Source organism: Aotus nancymaae, unplaced genomic scaffold (genome assembly GCF_030222135.1).
Source record: "Aotus nancymaae isolate 86718 unplaced genomic scaffold, 86718_ANA_hifiasm-v0.15.2.pri h1tg000010l, whole genome shotgun sequence".
NCBI lineage: Eukaryota > Metazoa > Chordata > Mammalia > Primates > Aotidae > Aotus > Aotus nancymaae.
Genome location: NW_026988421.1, coordinates 9,032,176 through 9,048,344, shown reverse-complemented (window position 1 = coordinate 9,048,344; position 16,169 = coordinate 9,032,176). Strand labels below are relative to the sequence as shown.

General features: G+C 45.4%; 1 protein-coding gene across 10 annotated transcripts in view; it reads left to right on the top strand.

Moving 5' to 3' along the window:
• The first annotated feature begins 13,166 nt into the window (after nt 1-13,166).
• Nucleotides 13,167-16,169, top strand: part of TACC2 (transforming acidic coiled-coil containing protein 2) — a 251,580-nt gene continuing 248,577 nt past the window's right edge. For all 10 annotated transcript variants that reach the window (XR_010341737.1, XM_064373782.1, XM_064373779.1 and 7 more), the window contains exon 1: nt 13,167-13,272. The gene's annotated coding sequence lies outside the window, so the exon portion shown is untranslated. The remainder of the gene's footprint in view (nt 13,273-16,169) is intronic.

The window sequence follows — 16,169 nt, the reverse complement described above, 5'->3', positions numbered from 1 at the left end:
TGATTGCTCTAACCAGGTCCCGGTAATCTCATTCCCCTTCCCCAGTGACTGGTCTAGGGTCAGTGATGCACTCTGGGTCTGTAAGATGTGAGAGGGCTTCCCAACTGGATAGAACACAAAGCCTCCAGAAAAGAAAACCCTTGACCCTTCTGTCCCTTTGAGATGGCTGCTATAAGAATGTGGGGCTGCCATATTGGCAGCATCTGGTACTCATAAGGTGACAAGCATGAGGAAAGACCAGAGTGCTGGGGACAGTGGAGAGCAAAGATGGACATGGCTGAATTGCTGAATCAACCACATACCTCCAGACTCCCTGAAAAGTAAGCCATAAACCATGGTTTAAATCACAGTTGTTTTGTAGTTGTTGCTTGTAGCTCAGTGTTCTGTAACGGAAACAGCATTCTTCTAGGTGAAAGTTCATTCCAAGCTCCACACAAAAAATATCTGAAATAGGCCGGGCACGTTGGCTCATGCCTGTAATCCCTGCACTTTGGGAGGCCGAGGTGAGTGGATCACCTGAGGTCAGGAGTTCAGACCAGCCTGGCCAACATGATGAAACCCCATCTCTATTAAAAATACTACGAATTAGCCAGGTGTGGTGGCAGGCACCTGTAATCCCTGCTACTCAGGAGGCTGAGGCAGGAGAATCACTTGAATCCAGGAGGCAGAGGTTGCAGTGAGCTGAAATTGCGCCACTGCACTCCAGCCTGGGCAACAAGAGCCAAATCTCATCTCAAAAAAAAAAAAAAAAAAAAACCTGAAATAAGTCATTCAGTTCAAGAGTTTTTAAGGTGTACTCATAGGGTAGACACCCTACAAAGCACAGCAGGGCACACAGATAATTCAGGTACTTGCCTTTGCCTTCCAGGTATCACCAGAAGACAGGCATGAAACTGATTCTAAAATTCACGTGGGGAGCCAGGTGTGATGGCGCATACCTGTAATCCCTGCACTTTGGGAGGCCAAGACAGGTGGATCACTGGAAGCCAGGACTTTGAGACCAACCTGGGCAGCAAAGCAAGACCCTGTCTCTGCAAAAAATAAAAAATAAGATTAGCCCGGCATGGTGCACACCTATAGTTCTACTGACTCCGGAGGTAGAAACAAGATGATCATTTGAGCCCAGGGGTTTGATGCTGCAGTGAGCTATGCTCATGCCACTGCACTCCAGCATGGGTGACAGAGTAAGCCCTTGTCTTAAAAACCAAAATTATATGGAGGCCGGGAGCGGTTGGCTCACGCCCGTAATCCCAGCACTTTGGGAGGCCGAAGCGGGTGGGTCATGAGGTCAGGAGATCGAGACTATCCTGGCCAACATGCTGAAAGCCCGTCTCTACTAAAAATGCAAAAAAATTAGCTGGGCGTGGTGGCGCACACCTGTAGTCCCAGCTACTCAGGAGGCTGAGGCAAGAGAATTGCTTGAACCCAGGAAGTGGAGATTACAGTGAGCCGAGATTGCACCACTGTACTACAGCCTGGGAGACGGTGCGAGACTCCGTCTCAAAAAAAAAAAAAAATTGTATGGAAATGCAAGGGACCCAGAATTACCAAAACAATCTTGAAAAACATGGACAAATTTGGCAGGACTCAGATTTCTTAATTTCAAGACAATACAAAGCTATATAATCGAGACTGTGTGGTATTGTCTTGAGGATAAACATACGGATCAAAGGAATGGAATTGAAAGTCCAGACATAAACCTATTCATTTATGGTTAACTGATTTGCAACCAGGGTACCAAGACGATTCAATAGGGAAAGAACAGTCTTTTCAACAAATAGTAGTGGGACAATTGGATATATATGCGAAGGAGTGAAGCTAGACCCTTCCTTCACACCATATATAAAAATTAACACAAATAGATGGACCCCAATGTAAGCAAATAATGTAAAACTCTTAGAAGAAAGCATAGCTGTAAATCATTGTGGCCTTGGGTTAGGTGATGGTTTTTTTAGATACGACACCAAAAGCATCAGCAACCGAAGGATTAAAAATAGATGAATTGGAGACAAAGTTTGGGATAATTTGTTACAGCAGCCATAGGAAACAAATCCAGGTGCCCAGGATGAGCAACCGTGGGAAGATATTACTACCCCAAGGCCTAAAGGGGCCGAAGGAGGCTGGGCATGGTGGCTCACACCTGTAATCCCAGCACTTTGGGAGGCCTAGGTGAGTGGATCACTTGAGGTCAGGAGTTCGAGACCAGCCCGGTCAACATGGTGAAACCTTGTCTCTACTAAAAACACAAAAAATTAGCCGAGCATGGTGGCATGTGCCTGTAATCCCAGCTCCTGGGGAGGCTGAGGCAGGGGAATCACTTGAACCAGGGAGGTGGAGGTTGCAGTGAACTGAGATCGCGCCACTGCACTCCAGCCTGGGCGACAGAGTGAGACCCTGTCTCAAAAAAAAAAAGAAAAAAAAAAGGTCCAAAGGAAAAAGCAGTGTTATCAGAGCCCCATGTAGACTGAAGCCATCAGAAGGAGCAGCCAGATAGGAGTTCTGGTTCTAGAGTTTGTGCCCTGCCAGGACCATAATTCTTAGCAAAGAGGAAATGAGGGCAGAAATACCCGGATCTTATCCTTCCAACTTCTCCTCCCCTGCTTTTACCTCTTATTGGCTGAGGCAAACAGGATGCCAGAGGGCAAGAGAACCTGTGTGACGCAGTCCACACGCCAGTCCCTGAGCAGAGCAGGACCGAGAAAGATGGAGATGGATTTGAGGTGGGAATAGGGACAAATGGAGAGTAACCAGCCTTGTGGGTAAAGGCTCTGCCAGAGACTATTTTGCTAGGTATATGAGAAACCCACTACAGTGTGTTAGCCAAAATGGTTACAATTCTTCTTGTAAAACCAGAAGCCTAGAGGTAGGCAGGCCAGGATTGGTGCCTTGGCTCCATTGCCTCAACCCAAACATGGCACATGTCACTGGGACTAAGGAGAAGTCTATTGAAGGTCTTTTCAGAAATGTTTTTCTACACAATAAAACTTACACACTAAGAGGAAGTGCTCCTCTTTAGCCAAATGTTGTCGTGTCTGCATATGTTGTTCAAAATATGGCAGTCATCTTGTGACCGTGCGAGGACAAATCAACATTACCTGACAGCAAGAACCCAAGTCCTGCATGACATCACCAAGCTGCTGCCACTGCCTTTTCTCTGGACATCTTGTTACAGGAGATAATAAATGCCCTTATTGTTTTTGTTTTTGTTTAGACGGAGTCTTGCTCTGTCATCAGGCTGGAGTGCAATGACACAATCTCAGCTCACTGCAATGTCTGCCTCTGGGGTTCAAGCAATTCTCCTGCCTCAGTCACCCAAGTAGCTGGGACTACAGGCACCCACCACCACGACCAGCTAATTTTTGTATTTTTAGTAGAGATGCGGTTTCACCATGTTGGCCAGTCTGGTCTCGAACTCCTGACCTCAGGCGATCTGCCTGTCTCGGCCTCTGAAAGTTCTAGGATTACAGGCATGAGCCACCATGCATGGCTCTCCTTTTTTTTTTCTAGAGATCTCCATCCCACGGCCCTGTGTCCGCCCACTTCGATTTGGATGAGCTGTTATTCAAGTCTTGCTGCATAGTTGAACCATGGGGCTTCCTTTTACTGCCATCCTTGGTTAAATTCATTGCTTTCTGGATTCCATGTTTAAAACCGCTTTTAGTTTATGCCCCAGTTTTGCTGAGGTACTTTCTTAGAAGAGATGTAAAGGAAGCAAGTTTTATGAGTCTAAAGAATGTCTTTATTCTACTTTTCCATTTAGTTGAAGATTTGACTGGATATAGAATTTTGAGCTGAAAATTTTTCATTAGGAATTTAAAGGCATTGTTCCATTGTCTGCTTGAAATTGATTCTTCTTTTTTTTTTTTTTGAGATGGAGTCTCCCTCTTGTCATCCAAGCTGGAGTGCAGTGGTGCAATCTGGGCTCATTGCAACCTCCACCTCCCAGGTTCAAGCAATTCTCCTGCCTCAGCCTCCTGAGTAGCTGGATTACAGGCGTGGGTCACCTTGCTTCACTAAGTTTTGTATTTTTAGTAGAGACGGGGTTTCACCATGTTGGCCAAGCTGGTCTCAAACTCCTGACCTCAGGTGATCCTCCTGCCTCAGTCTCCCAAAGTTCTGGAATTACAGGCATGAGTCACTGTGCCTAGCAAATATTCTGATTCAGCATTCACTCAACAAACATTCCAGGTATGTTCTAGGCACTGATGATATAGGTGCTCCTATATTAAAAATTAAAAATATTATAAGTTGAAAACGCATTGAACACACCTAACCTACTGAACATCATAGTGATGTGGGAGTCAAGAAGAAATTACTTGGGCAGATAGTGAGGGTACGGAAGTACTCAGAAAAGCTTTTCTCCTTAATGAAAAGCAGCCCCAAATAATTTTTTAACAAAGAGCAGCCCGTAAAGTCGAGCTGCAGATATAGACAAGCGAGCTGGGAGCTTACATGGGTGAATACCAGCAGGAACTAGGGACTAGACATGTCCAAGATGGTGGCTCCATCTTCCTTTCACTTTGTCAGCCACGTGTACAGTAAAGAGCAGACAAGGTGGCGCTGATCAACTGGAGAGCCCATTTGCATAGTAAGATTAGGGTGGGGCGGCCATTCTTCCACAGGGCTATGTAAATATCATGCCTGATCAAACCAATCTATGAGCCCTACGTAAATCAGACACCACCTTCTCCAGCCTGCTTATAAAATCTGCTGCAGTCCACCGCCTCCCCTCTTTTGGATGTCTCTCTCTCCCCTTTCCTCTATTAAATTTTCCACTCCTTAACCACCTACGTGTGTCCTGAATTCTTTCTCATTGCCAGATGAGGAACCCCAGGGTAAATACCCTAGACAATGTAGCTGTTTCAATAGCATAGCATAGCCTACCTCAAACATGCTGAGAACACTTACATTAGCCTACAGTTGGGCAAAATCATCTAACACAAAGCTTAGTTTGTAATGAAGTGTTGAATCTCTCATATAGTTTATTGGATACTGTACTGAATGTGAAAAACAAAACAGTTTTTGAATACTCAAAGGACAGCTTCTGCTGAAAGCATTCTCACTTTTCCACCATCTTATGATAAATCTACATCAAATTATCACTATGTTGGGAACTGAAACTGCCTTTGCAAAACTGACAGTAACAGAAATGTGACATGGTTGACTTCATCTTGCTTCTGACCTCCAAGCTGTCCTTGGTTATTCCTGGGCATAGGCAAAGCTAACTTTGGGAGGAACTCAACTTATCATTCAATTTGAAAGCAAAGATTGTAATAGTCCCTCCCTAAAACTAAACCCCTCCTTTCTCAGGGACCAAAATTGCCTTTGTAAGACTAACGAAAGGTCACAAGAATAAGATTATGGGAGAAGCCAGAACTCTGCTAAAATGTAGGCGTAGTTTCTTTAGTCCTTTCTGCCCAGGGGTCATGTGGCCAGAGTTCACAACATTTGTGGCTTTTCCAATTGCTCCTCTAGATGACATCACTATTGTAGAACTTAAGATTGGCTTTTTTGAGATGTTTTTCAGACTGACCCCATTCAGACTCATGACTTATGACTCAGCAGGTCCTGTGGCCCCACTCAGAGGCAGACCCAGGGCATGAGGACTGTTTTCACACCAATATGATTTCACCCCAAGCAATCAGCAGCACTATCCCCCCAACCCCCTGCCCACCAAATTATCCATAAAATCCCTATGTTCCCACCCTTCGGGGAGACTGATCTGAGGGATAACTCCAGCTCTCTCACATGGACCAGCCTCACGGCAATTAAACTTTTTCTCTATTGCAGTGCCATGGTCTCAGTGAATTGATTTTTGTCTGTGCAGTGGGGAAGAAGAAGAACTCGTTGGGTGGCTCCAGAATCATCTGTATAATGATGAATAAGACAAATTCCCTACTGTCACGGAGGAGACAGATGATAAAGAAAAAAAATAAGATTTGGTAACTGTAAATGCTATGAAGAATTTAAATAGTCTAAGGAGATAGGTGGAGACTGGAAGATGCATTTTTTTTCCACCAGACAGTCTCACTCTGTTGCCCAGGCTGGAGTGTGTGGCACCATCTCAGCTCACTGTGACATCTGCCTCCTGAGTTCAAGCGATTCTCCTGCCTTAGCCTCCTAAATAGCTGAGATAACAGTTGCCTGCCACCATGCCTAGATAATTTTTGTATTTTTAGTAGACCATGTTGGCCAGGCTGGTCTCGAACTCCTAACCTCAAGTGATCCACCCACCTCGGCCTCCCAAAGTGCTGGTATTACAGGCATGAGCCACTGTACCTGGCCTGGGAGTTGCTATTTTAGATGTGATGAGCAGCACATCTTTCCTGAGGAGGTGACATTTGAGATGAGGCTTGAATTGTGAGGAGTAATGTATCATGCAAAAATACAGGGAAATCATATTGTAGTCAAAGGCAATAGCAAAAAAAAAAAGTCTTTGGGGTTAAAATCAGTCTGACACATTCAAGAAAGTTCAGGAAGGCACACATACATGTGTTAGAGTAGGTAGCTAGGAGGACATGAGCAGGGCAAGAGAGGGCATTCCACCCCCACCCCAACCAGGAATGTCAGGCAATCATCATGTGATGGTCAGGTGGTTGTTACACTGCTTCTCTAAAGTCATTATTGGTCACAGCCAGCACCAGGGAAAGGCCGTCTCCCAATAGACAGAAAACACCTGAAGCTGGGTGTCGGCAGCTTCCTGATAAGATCTCAAGAGTTGGGCAAGTGGGCTCAAGCATGCACCCTAAGAGGCAAAATGGCAGAGTTTAACTAATAGATGACCTTCCTCTAAGGAATACTCAACTGGCAAGGGAAAAATGCCTCAAATGAGCATGTGCAGAACTTCAGTAAACACACCGAGTGTGGCCACTCCCAAGTGCTGGCTGGCCACTGCGTAAGTGGACAGACTGCTCCAAGGGAAGGATCAGGAGAGAAGAAATGCAAATTCCAGAACCATGCCAACGTATAAAACCCTGCAGTAAGGGTCGTACGGTGCACTTGGATTTCTCAAGTCACCCGCTTGGCCCTCTTCCAAGATACTTTACTTCCTTTCATTCTTGCTCTAAAACTTTTTTAAAAACTTTCGCTCCTGCTCTAAATTGTCTTGTTTTCTCACTCTGCCTTATGCCCCTTGGGCGAATTCTTTCCTCTGAGGAGGCAAGAATTGAGTTGCGGCTGCAGATCCATCGAATTCCCTGCTGGTAACAGCTGGAGTGCGGTAAGTAAGGAGGAGAGGACTGGAAAATGAATTTGTCTCTGATTCCCATTACTTGAAAATACAGGGTAGGAAAACCTTCTCCTGTATCTTCTTAGCTTCAGTGGCTGGGGAGCACCATCCCTCAAGGGGAGAACCGCCTGGCTGAGCCCAGCCAATCCGCAGAACTGTGTGAGATATTTTCAGCTACTGTCCTAGGCACCTAGTGAGCCCTTTTGCCTCTTTCAACTTCGGAAAAAATTATGATTTATTTTATTTTTTTTTATTATTTTTTATAGCTAGAGTCTTACTCTGTCGTCCAAGCCAGAGTGCAATGGCATGATCATGGCTCACTGTAGCCCAGAACTACTGGGCTCAAGTGATTCTCCTGCCTCAGCTTCCCAAGCAGCTAGTGCCACAAGCACATGCCACCATGCACAGCATAGGAAATATTTTTATATTACCTCCTTGATACTTTCTTCCTTCTACTTTTCTGTTTCATGTCTGTGTCTCCTGTCACTTATATAGGGACCTCATGGTTCAATTCTCCAGGCGTTTAATATTTTCTCATATTTTAAATCTTTCTTTAATTCTGTTTTTTGACATATTTTATTGTGTTTACCTTCAACCTTCTGTGGAATTTTTTTTTTTTTTTTTTTTTTTGAGACAGGGTCTTGCTCTATTGCCTAGACTGGAGTGCAGCGGCACAATCATGGTTCATTGCAGCCTCGACCTCCCCATCTCAAGGAATCCTCCCACCAGGAGCAATCCTCTCAAGTAGCTGGAACTACAGGTGCATGGCACTACATTCAGCTAATATTTTTTGGTTTTTGTAGGAAGATGGGGGTCTCACTGTGTTGGCCAGGCTGGTCTCAAACTCCCGGGCTCAAGTGATCCTCCCACCTCAGCCTCCCAAAGTGCTGGGATTGTAGGTGTGAGCCACTACATGCTGCCAGAATTTTAAATATCAGGATATAGGAAAGCTTTGCCTTTTTGTTTGTTTGTTTGTTTTTTGAGACGGAGTCTCACTCTCTCACCAGGCTGGGGAGTGCCGTGGTGCGATCTCGGCTCACTGCAACCTCCAATTCCCTGGTTCAAGTAATTCTCCTGCCTCAGCCTCCTGAGTTGCTGGGATTACAGGAATGCACCACCACGTCCAGCTATGGTAGAGACAGGGTTTCACCATGTTGGCTAGGATGGTCTCCATCCCCTGACCTTGTGATCTGCCCACTTTGGCCTCCCAATGTGCCAGGATTACACGTGTAAACCACTGCACCCAGTCTGCTTTTGTTTTCAATTTTGTTTTTGTCTGCTGGGACAGGGCCAGGCAGGGCAAAGGGTAGATTCCTTTGACACTTACTTTTAATTTTCTTCCTAAGTGCATTCCCACCATTGTTCCTGTTGTCTCAGAGCCTCTCCAGGATCTGCAGAGTCTTGTTCGGGCTGGAGCCCCTTCAGCCCTCCTCCTATCCCCAATCTAGGCTAATGCCCCTCTGCCCTGATTCCTCAATTACCAGACCTTCATCCACTTTCCATTATCCACAACCATGGAGAAAGCTCTTGTCGGCTAATGTGCCTTTTCCAGTTTGCCATATCATTACATTATTGTCTGGACATACCTGGTTTTTCTGTTTTGTTTTGTTTTGTTTTTGTTTTTTTGAGACAGAGTCTTGCTGGGTCACCCAGGCTAGAAGGTAGTGGTGCAATCTCAGCTCACTGCAACCTCTGCCTCCCAGGTTCACTCAATTCTCCTGCCTCAGCCTCCCAAGTAGCTGGGATTACAGGCACCCACCACCATGCCCAGCTAATTTTTGTATTTTTAGTAGAGATGGTTTTGTCATGTTGGTCAGGCTGGTCTCAAACTCCTGACTTCAAGTGATTCACCTGCCTCAGCCTCCCAAAGTGCTGAAATTACAGGCATGAGCCACTGCGCCTGACCTGGACATACTTGTTTTTAAAAAATGCCTTTGCTATTATTTTACATTTGTGTGTTCTATCTTCTTCAGGAAAGAGAGGGTTTTTATTTTCACTATGTATGGGGATAATGAACCTTAAACATTATATATTTATTAGTATAAATCCACCTGTTTGTTGTCATTCCAAATATTCCTTTGAATTTATTTTCCTCTCAGAACTTTCAAATAATCAGGAGCTCTAAGCATTGCCTGGGAAATTTGTTTTCTTTGTGCTCCATATGGAACTAGTGATTTTCAGCAAGGCTGTGTTTATGTGTATTTCAATTGGGCAAATATGAAGTAATATGAAATAAAATAATATTAATCAAACCTGACTTTTACATTTTTTTCTTGAGACAGAGTCTCGCTCTGTCACGCAGGCTGGAGTGCAGTGGAGTGATCTTGGCTCACTGCAACCTCTGCCTCTCAGATTCAAGCGATTCTACTATCTCAGCCTCCCGAGTAGCTGGGACTAGAGTCGGTTGCCACCATGCCTGGCTAATTTTTTGTATTTTTAGTAGAGACGGGGTTTCACCGTGTTAGCCAGGATGGTCTCGATCTCCTGACCTCAGGATCTGCCTGCATCAGCCTCCCAAAGTGCTGGGATTACAGGTGTGAGCCACCGTGCCTGGCTTCAAACCTGACTTTATGAGCAAGTTTTGAAATAGTTTACATCTCCTCAAATTAAAAATAAGTCTTTGCTTTTGCTAATGAATGAATGCATGTTTTGGTGAAGAATCACTTCAAAGCTGAGCAGCTGAGTGAATGCTAGAAACTGCACTCACGTTGTTGCTCTATGGTGGCCGTGTCTCAGCCAGTATACAGGGACGTCTGCAGGTTTTCATCAGGATTGTGGGAACTGCACTGTTGTTACAGACACTGGAACTCTGGCTGGTGATTTTAGTGTAATTTAAAACTTTTTTTATATCTCAAATCCATTTGTATTAGTCCATTTTCACGCTGCTGATAAAGACATACCCAAGACTGGGCAATTAACATAGGAAGAAGGTTTAATGGACTGACAGTTTCACATGGATGGGGAGGCCTTATAATCGTGGCAGGAGGCAAGGAGGAGCAAGTCACATCTTACATGGATGGCAGCAGGCAAAGAAAGAGCTTGTGCAGGGAACTCCCCCTTATAAAACAATCAGATTTCATGAGACTCATTCACCATCATGAAAACCAGCATGGGAAAGACCTGCCCCCATGATGCAATTACCTCCCACTGGGTCCCTCCTACAACATATGGGAATTTATGATGAGATTCGGGTGGGGACGCAGCCAAACCATATCACCATTTCACCCAAGTTTTATGTGTTGGTACTAGTGGGAAGACTAAAAAACTGTTTCCAGATCAATAAACTGGGAACAGAAGTGAGATGTGATAGAAAGCTGTGAAGAAGGCCCAGAGCAGCCCACCCTGATATGCCAGGCTGTTCATCTGGAAGAGAGCATTTGTACACAAGAGAGGTGATGCTGAGAAAGTGAAAAACCTGAAGGTTTTAAGAGCCAAAAAAGTGCTAACGGGAAAATACACTGCACGTTTTTAGGTGGGATCCCCTTTACTTTTATGCTTTTTCCTACAGGAACATTTGACTTAAGTTATTTGAGTGTTGAATTACACAAGAACTTCAAAAAAAAGTTATAAAATGTAATTGCTCAGAACAACTCAAAGTTTGAATAGGGATTTTCCATTTTTAGAGGCTTTTATGTACATCCTCATGATTAGGTCATGCTGGGCCTATGAAGAAGATGGGGTGTGGAATCATTCCCTTTTTATACCTGAGGAAGTGGAAGTGCTTAGTGTTTGGGCAATTGATCCAAGTCACTGCAAGAAAATAGCTGAATCAAGACTAAGTATCCAGCCGTCAGAACCCTCATTCAAAACTCCCTGGGAAGCCAGGCATGGTAGCTCACACCTGTAGTCCCAGCACTTCGGGAGGCCAAGGCTGGAGGATCCCTTGAGCCCAGGAGTTCAAGAACAGACTGGGCAATATAGCAAGACCCCTGCTTCTATGAAACAAAACAAAACTCTCTGGGAGGTCCTTTGGTATTACAGTATTTTAGTTATTATAAAACTCTGTCTTCATAAGGAAGACATCAACCAACTTTTAAATATGTGAAAAAAATGAGTTATGGTCACTTGAATTTGCACTCTGAATACTAGAATGATTTTGAAAATTAAATATTGCTGACGAAAATTAGATTACCTTTTAAATTTTCTCTAAAAACTTTTACATTCACATGAGATAAAATCACTAAACTAGAAAATAAATGTGAGAGGAAACAGTCTTCCTCTCTCCCTGCCTCCCAGTCCAGCCACTGTCACTGGTTTCTTATGTGGGTTTCCAGAAAGAATTATTTATGTATTATAATATAGCGCATTGTATGATTAGGTTTAGATCATTGCCTTTATAATGTAGTATACACAGATAAATGTATACCTCCCTTTGGGGTTTTTGTTTTATTTTGTTTTGTTTTTCTTTTGGAGACAAGTTCTCACTTTGTCGCCCAGGATAGAGTGCAGTGGCGCCATCGCAGCTCACTGCAGCCTCAGCCTCCCTGGCTCAAGTGATACTCCCACCTCAGTCTCCCAAGTATCTGGGACTACAGGCTTGTACCACCCTGCCTGCCGAATTTTTTTTGTTGTATCTTTTTTCTTTTTGAGACAGAGTCTCACTCTGTTACCAGGCTAGAGTGCAGTGGCACGATCTCGGCTGACTGCAATCTCCGCCTCTGGGTTGAAGCGATTCTTGTGCCTCAGCCTCCTGAGTATCTGGGACTACAGGCATGCGCCACCATGACCAGCTAATTTTTGTATTTTTTTAGTAGAGACGGGGTTTCACCATGTTGGCCAGGATGGTCTCGGTCTCCTGACCTCATGATCCACCCACCTCGGCTGTTGTATCTTTAGTAGTGACGAGGTCCCTCTGTGTTGCCCAGGCTGTTCTCAAACTCCTGAGCTCAAGTGATTCGCCCACTTTGGCCTCCCAAAGTGCTGTGATTATGTAGGCGTAAGCCACCACACCCACCCCCTTTCTTTTTCTTTACATAAAGAATAGTAGGCCGGGCACAGTGGTTCACACCTGTAATCCCAGCACTTTGGGAGGCTGAGGCGGGCAGATCCCGAGGTCAAGAGATCGAGACCATCCTGGCCAACATGGTGAAACACTATCTCTACTAAAAAAATACAAAAATTAGCTGGGTGTCATGGTGTGTGCCTGTAGTCCCAGCTACTCGGGAGGCTGAGGCAGGAGAATTGCTTGAACCCAGGAGGTGGAGATTGTAGTGAGCCGAGATTGCACCACTGCACTCCAGCCTGGCGCCTGGCGACAGAGCAAGACTCTCTCAAAAAAAAAAAAACCAAAAAAAAAAAACGGTATATTATACACAGTGTTCTGTTCCTTAATACTTTTCACTTGATGTATCCTGGAGAGTTTTCAGTGTTGGTATATAAGGAGCGCCTCACCCTTTCTCCAGCTGTTTCCCATTGTGTGATTGCATCTTTAATTCCCTGGCTCCTGATGAAGCTGTAGGTGGCGAGCTGTTTAGAGCTAGCCTAACTAACTGCTCATTCTCCCTTTCTGAAGGAAGAATACTGACATTTTTGAAAAGGACTGCTTGATACTATGAGGTCAGTTGAGGCTGGTGATGACCCATTCCTGTTTACTAGAAGAAGCACTGCTAATTTTATGGCTTGTTTTTTTTCTTCTTTTATGCCTGCTTTGTTTTGAAAAGCGGCTGATCCCAGCCAAAATATAAATCAGGTAAATCAAATTGCAGCCAAGGTGGTTGACACTGGCTTCAGATCCCAAGTGAATGTATAGTGAAAAGCACAGCGAGCTGGAGGCTGGCGGCACTTTCAGGCTCCTGCTCCTTGTTACCCTCTCCCTCTGGGCTGCAGAGCATTCTGGAAAGCTGCTGCCTGACCTGGGTCAGATTGCTTACACGCCACTGCCTCCCAGGCTGGCGTTCCCAACCTTAAGCCAATGCACATTTATAGAACAATTCCATGTGATCCTGGGGAAGGCAGACCACGGGTGAAGGGCAGTGCTGAAAAGCAGCCTCCGGAAGAGAGGGCCTTCTCCTGCCGCTGCGCTCTCCATGCTGGGGGGCTACTGGGTGAGTGAGTCTCAGACTGAGAGCTTCTTCCTTCAGGCAACCTGTGGCTTTAAACCGGTTTGACTACTGAGATTAGAGGGATAAAGCATTGCTTGCATGCTTTCCTTATAAAGTGAACTTAAAGGCACATCTGTGTCTCTCGATTCCTTGTTTCTTAAGCCAAATGAACTGCACTTTTTCTAGTACGTCACTGGTTACTTTTGATAGACTGTAGCGCCATTAACCAGACCTTGGTCTCTTCATTTGTGAAATAAAGGGTTGGGCTAGATGGTTACTGAAATTTCTTCTGGACTCTGTTGTGATTCTGCCCATCACAAATTTTAGTTTCAAGTGTTTGTGATTCTGCAAAATGATGACTTAAGAGAGAACCCCTAAGGCCCTGAGGGTTCGTAGAACTTTGTGGGAGAAAGTCATCTGAAAGTTCGTGATTGCGTTGACCTTGACATGTTTGCACAGGTATCTCTCTAGATTCTCACAAGTACCTTTCCAGACCTGTTTCTGATGTTGTGCCTGCCAACTTGAGCTGCCGTGTGATCTTGACAAACGCTGTGTCTCTGAGTTTGACTTGGTGTCAGTTATAACTGAATCACCAGGTTAGAGCTGAAGTTGGCCAGAATTCTAAGCCTCATAAGAGAATCCTACAGTTCAGTGAAACACAGAAGTGTGTGTATGTACTGTTTTGTACCCCGTTCCATAAAACAGAAGTGCCCTGACCAAAATCCTTTATCCCACTGACACCACTTATAACCTATTGTGTAATATCTGCTTATGTGTGTATATAGGGGGAAAAACTCCCCACCGTTCTAGTGGCTGCTTCCACATCAGCCCATCGTCCGTTCCAATGAATCCCTGTGGGCTATTCGGGGAGAGAAGATTCCTGTTCTCAGGTCAAGCTGACAGTCCCCTACTGCTTCTCTCTGCTTCCTCCTGCGCAGACACCAATGCTAGGCAGTTTCAAGGAGTACACTCTCATCTAGTTTTGTTGTAAATGTCCATCGGTTTGGGGGGTTTCTATCTATTTGTTCTGTTTATCTGAGGAAACCTGGGAAGATCTAAAAGCTCTCCTGCCACCATCTTCCCAGAATTCCACTCGTCAGGTTAAAATCACAAGCAGGGAGACCGGGCTGCTTCCACAGTAGCTCCAACGGGTAGAGAAGGGTCCGGCCGGGCGTGGTGGCTCACTCCTGTAGTCCCAGCACTTTGGGAGGCTGAGGCCGGCGGACTGTGAGGTCAAGAGTTTGAGACCAGCCTGGCCAAAATAGTGAAATCCCGTCTCTACTAAAAATAGAAAAAATTAGCTGGGTATGGTGGTGCATACCTGTAATCCCAGCTACTTGGGAGGCTGAGGCAGCAGGAGAATGGCTTGAACCCAGGAGGTGGAGGTTGCGGTGAGTGGAGATTGTGCCATTGCACTCTAGCCTGGGCAACAGAGCAAGACTCCGTCTCAAAAAAAAAAAAAAAAAAGTCTCAGGAAAAAAAGGGTCTGCCCCAGAAACAAGGGGAATGGTGAGGAAGGGAACAATGAAAGAGACCCTGGGAAGACGGAATCCAGAGGGCATGGTGAGTGTATTAGTCTGTTTTGCATTGCTATAAGGGAACACCTGAGACTGAGTCATTTATAAAGAAAAAAGATGTATTTGGCTTCTGGTTCTGCAGGCTGTAGAAGCTTGGTCCTAGCACCCACTTGGCTTCTCTGTGGCCTCAGGAAGCTTTTACTCATGGTGGAAGGCCAAGGGGGAGCAGGCATGTCACATGGCAAGAGACAGAGCAAGAGAGATACCGGGCCCTTTTCTTTGCTTCCTTTTTTTGACGGAGTCTCACTTTGTCACCCAGGCTGTAGTGCGGTGGTGTGATCTCAGCTCACTGCAACCTCCACCTCCCAGGTTCAAGCAACTCTCCTGCCTCAGTCTATCGAATAGCTGAGACAACAGGCACAGGTCACCATGCCCAGATAATTTTTGTACTTTTAGTAGAGATGGGGTTTCACCATCTTGACCTTGTGATCTGCCTGCCTCAGCCTCCCAAAGTGTTGGGATTACAGGCATGAGCCACCGTACCCAGCTGCCAAACCCTTTTCATTTTTATTTGAGATAGGATCTTGCTCTGTTGTGCAAGCTGGAGCGTAGTGGTGCAGTGTAGTCTCGACTTCCTGGACTCAAGCGCTCATCCTGGCTCAGTCCCCCTAGTAGCTGGGACCACAGGCATGCACCACCACACCTAGCTAATTTTCTTATTTTCTTGTAGAGATGGGGTCTTGCTGTGTTGCTCAGGCTGGTCTTGAACTCCTGAGCTCAAGCAATCCTCCTGCCTCGACCTCCCAAAGTGCTGGGATTACAGGAGAGAGCCACACTGACTGGCCTCCAGCCGCTTTTAAACAACCAGCTCTCAGGTGAACTGATAGAGTGAGAAGGCACTCCCTACTACAGGGAAGGCACCAAAGCATTCATGAGGGACCCGCCCCCATGACCTCCCACCAGGCCCCACCTCCAATGCTGGGGATCACATTTCAAAATGAAATTTAGAGGAGACAAATCTCCAAACTCTATCAGTCAAATGTTGTCTATGAAGAGAGAAGAATGAAACAGAGGGAAAAATACAAGATACCCATTCATTTCTTCATTTCATTCAGCAAACACTTATTAAGTGATGGTAAGCAGGCAGTCACCGTAAGGTGTAGAATGACCACAATGGTCCCAGGCCACATGACTGAAAGAATGAAGTCCTCTAAATCTGGTGGGCAAGGCAAGAGAGGGATTGGCTTGAGGGGAAGATGGTGAGTGGACATTTCAAGGGGCTGAGTCATGTAAGTAGAGACATTGATGGGAGATTTAAAAATGCAGTTGGTGTAGGAGTGAGACGTCAGAGCAGGTGGTCTAGATTTAGAGCCTTTTCCCTGG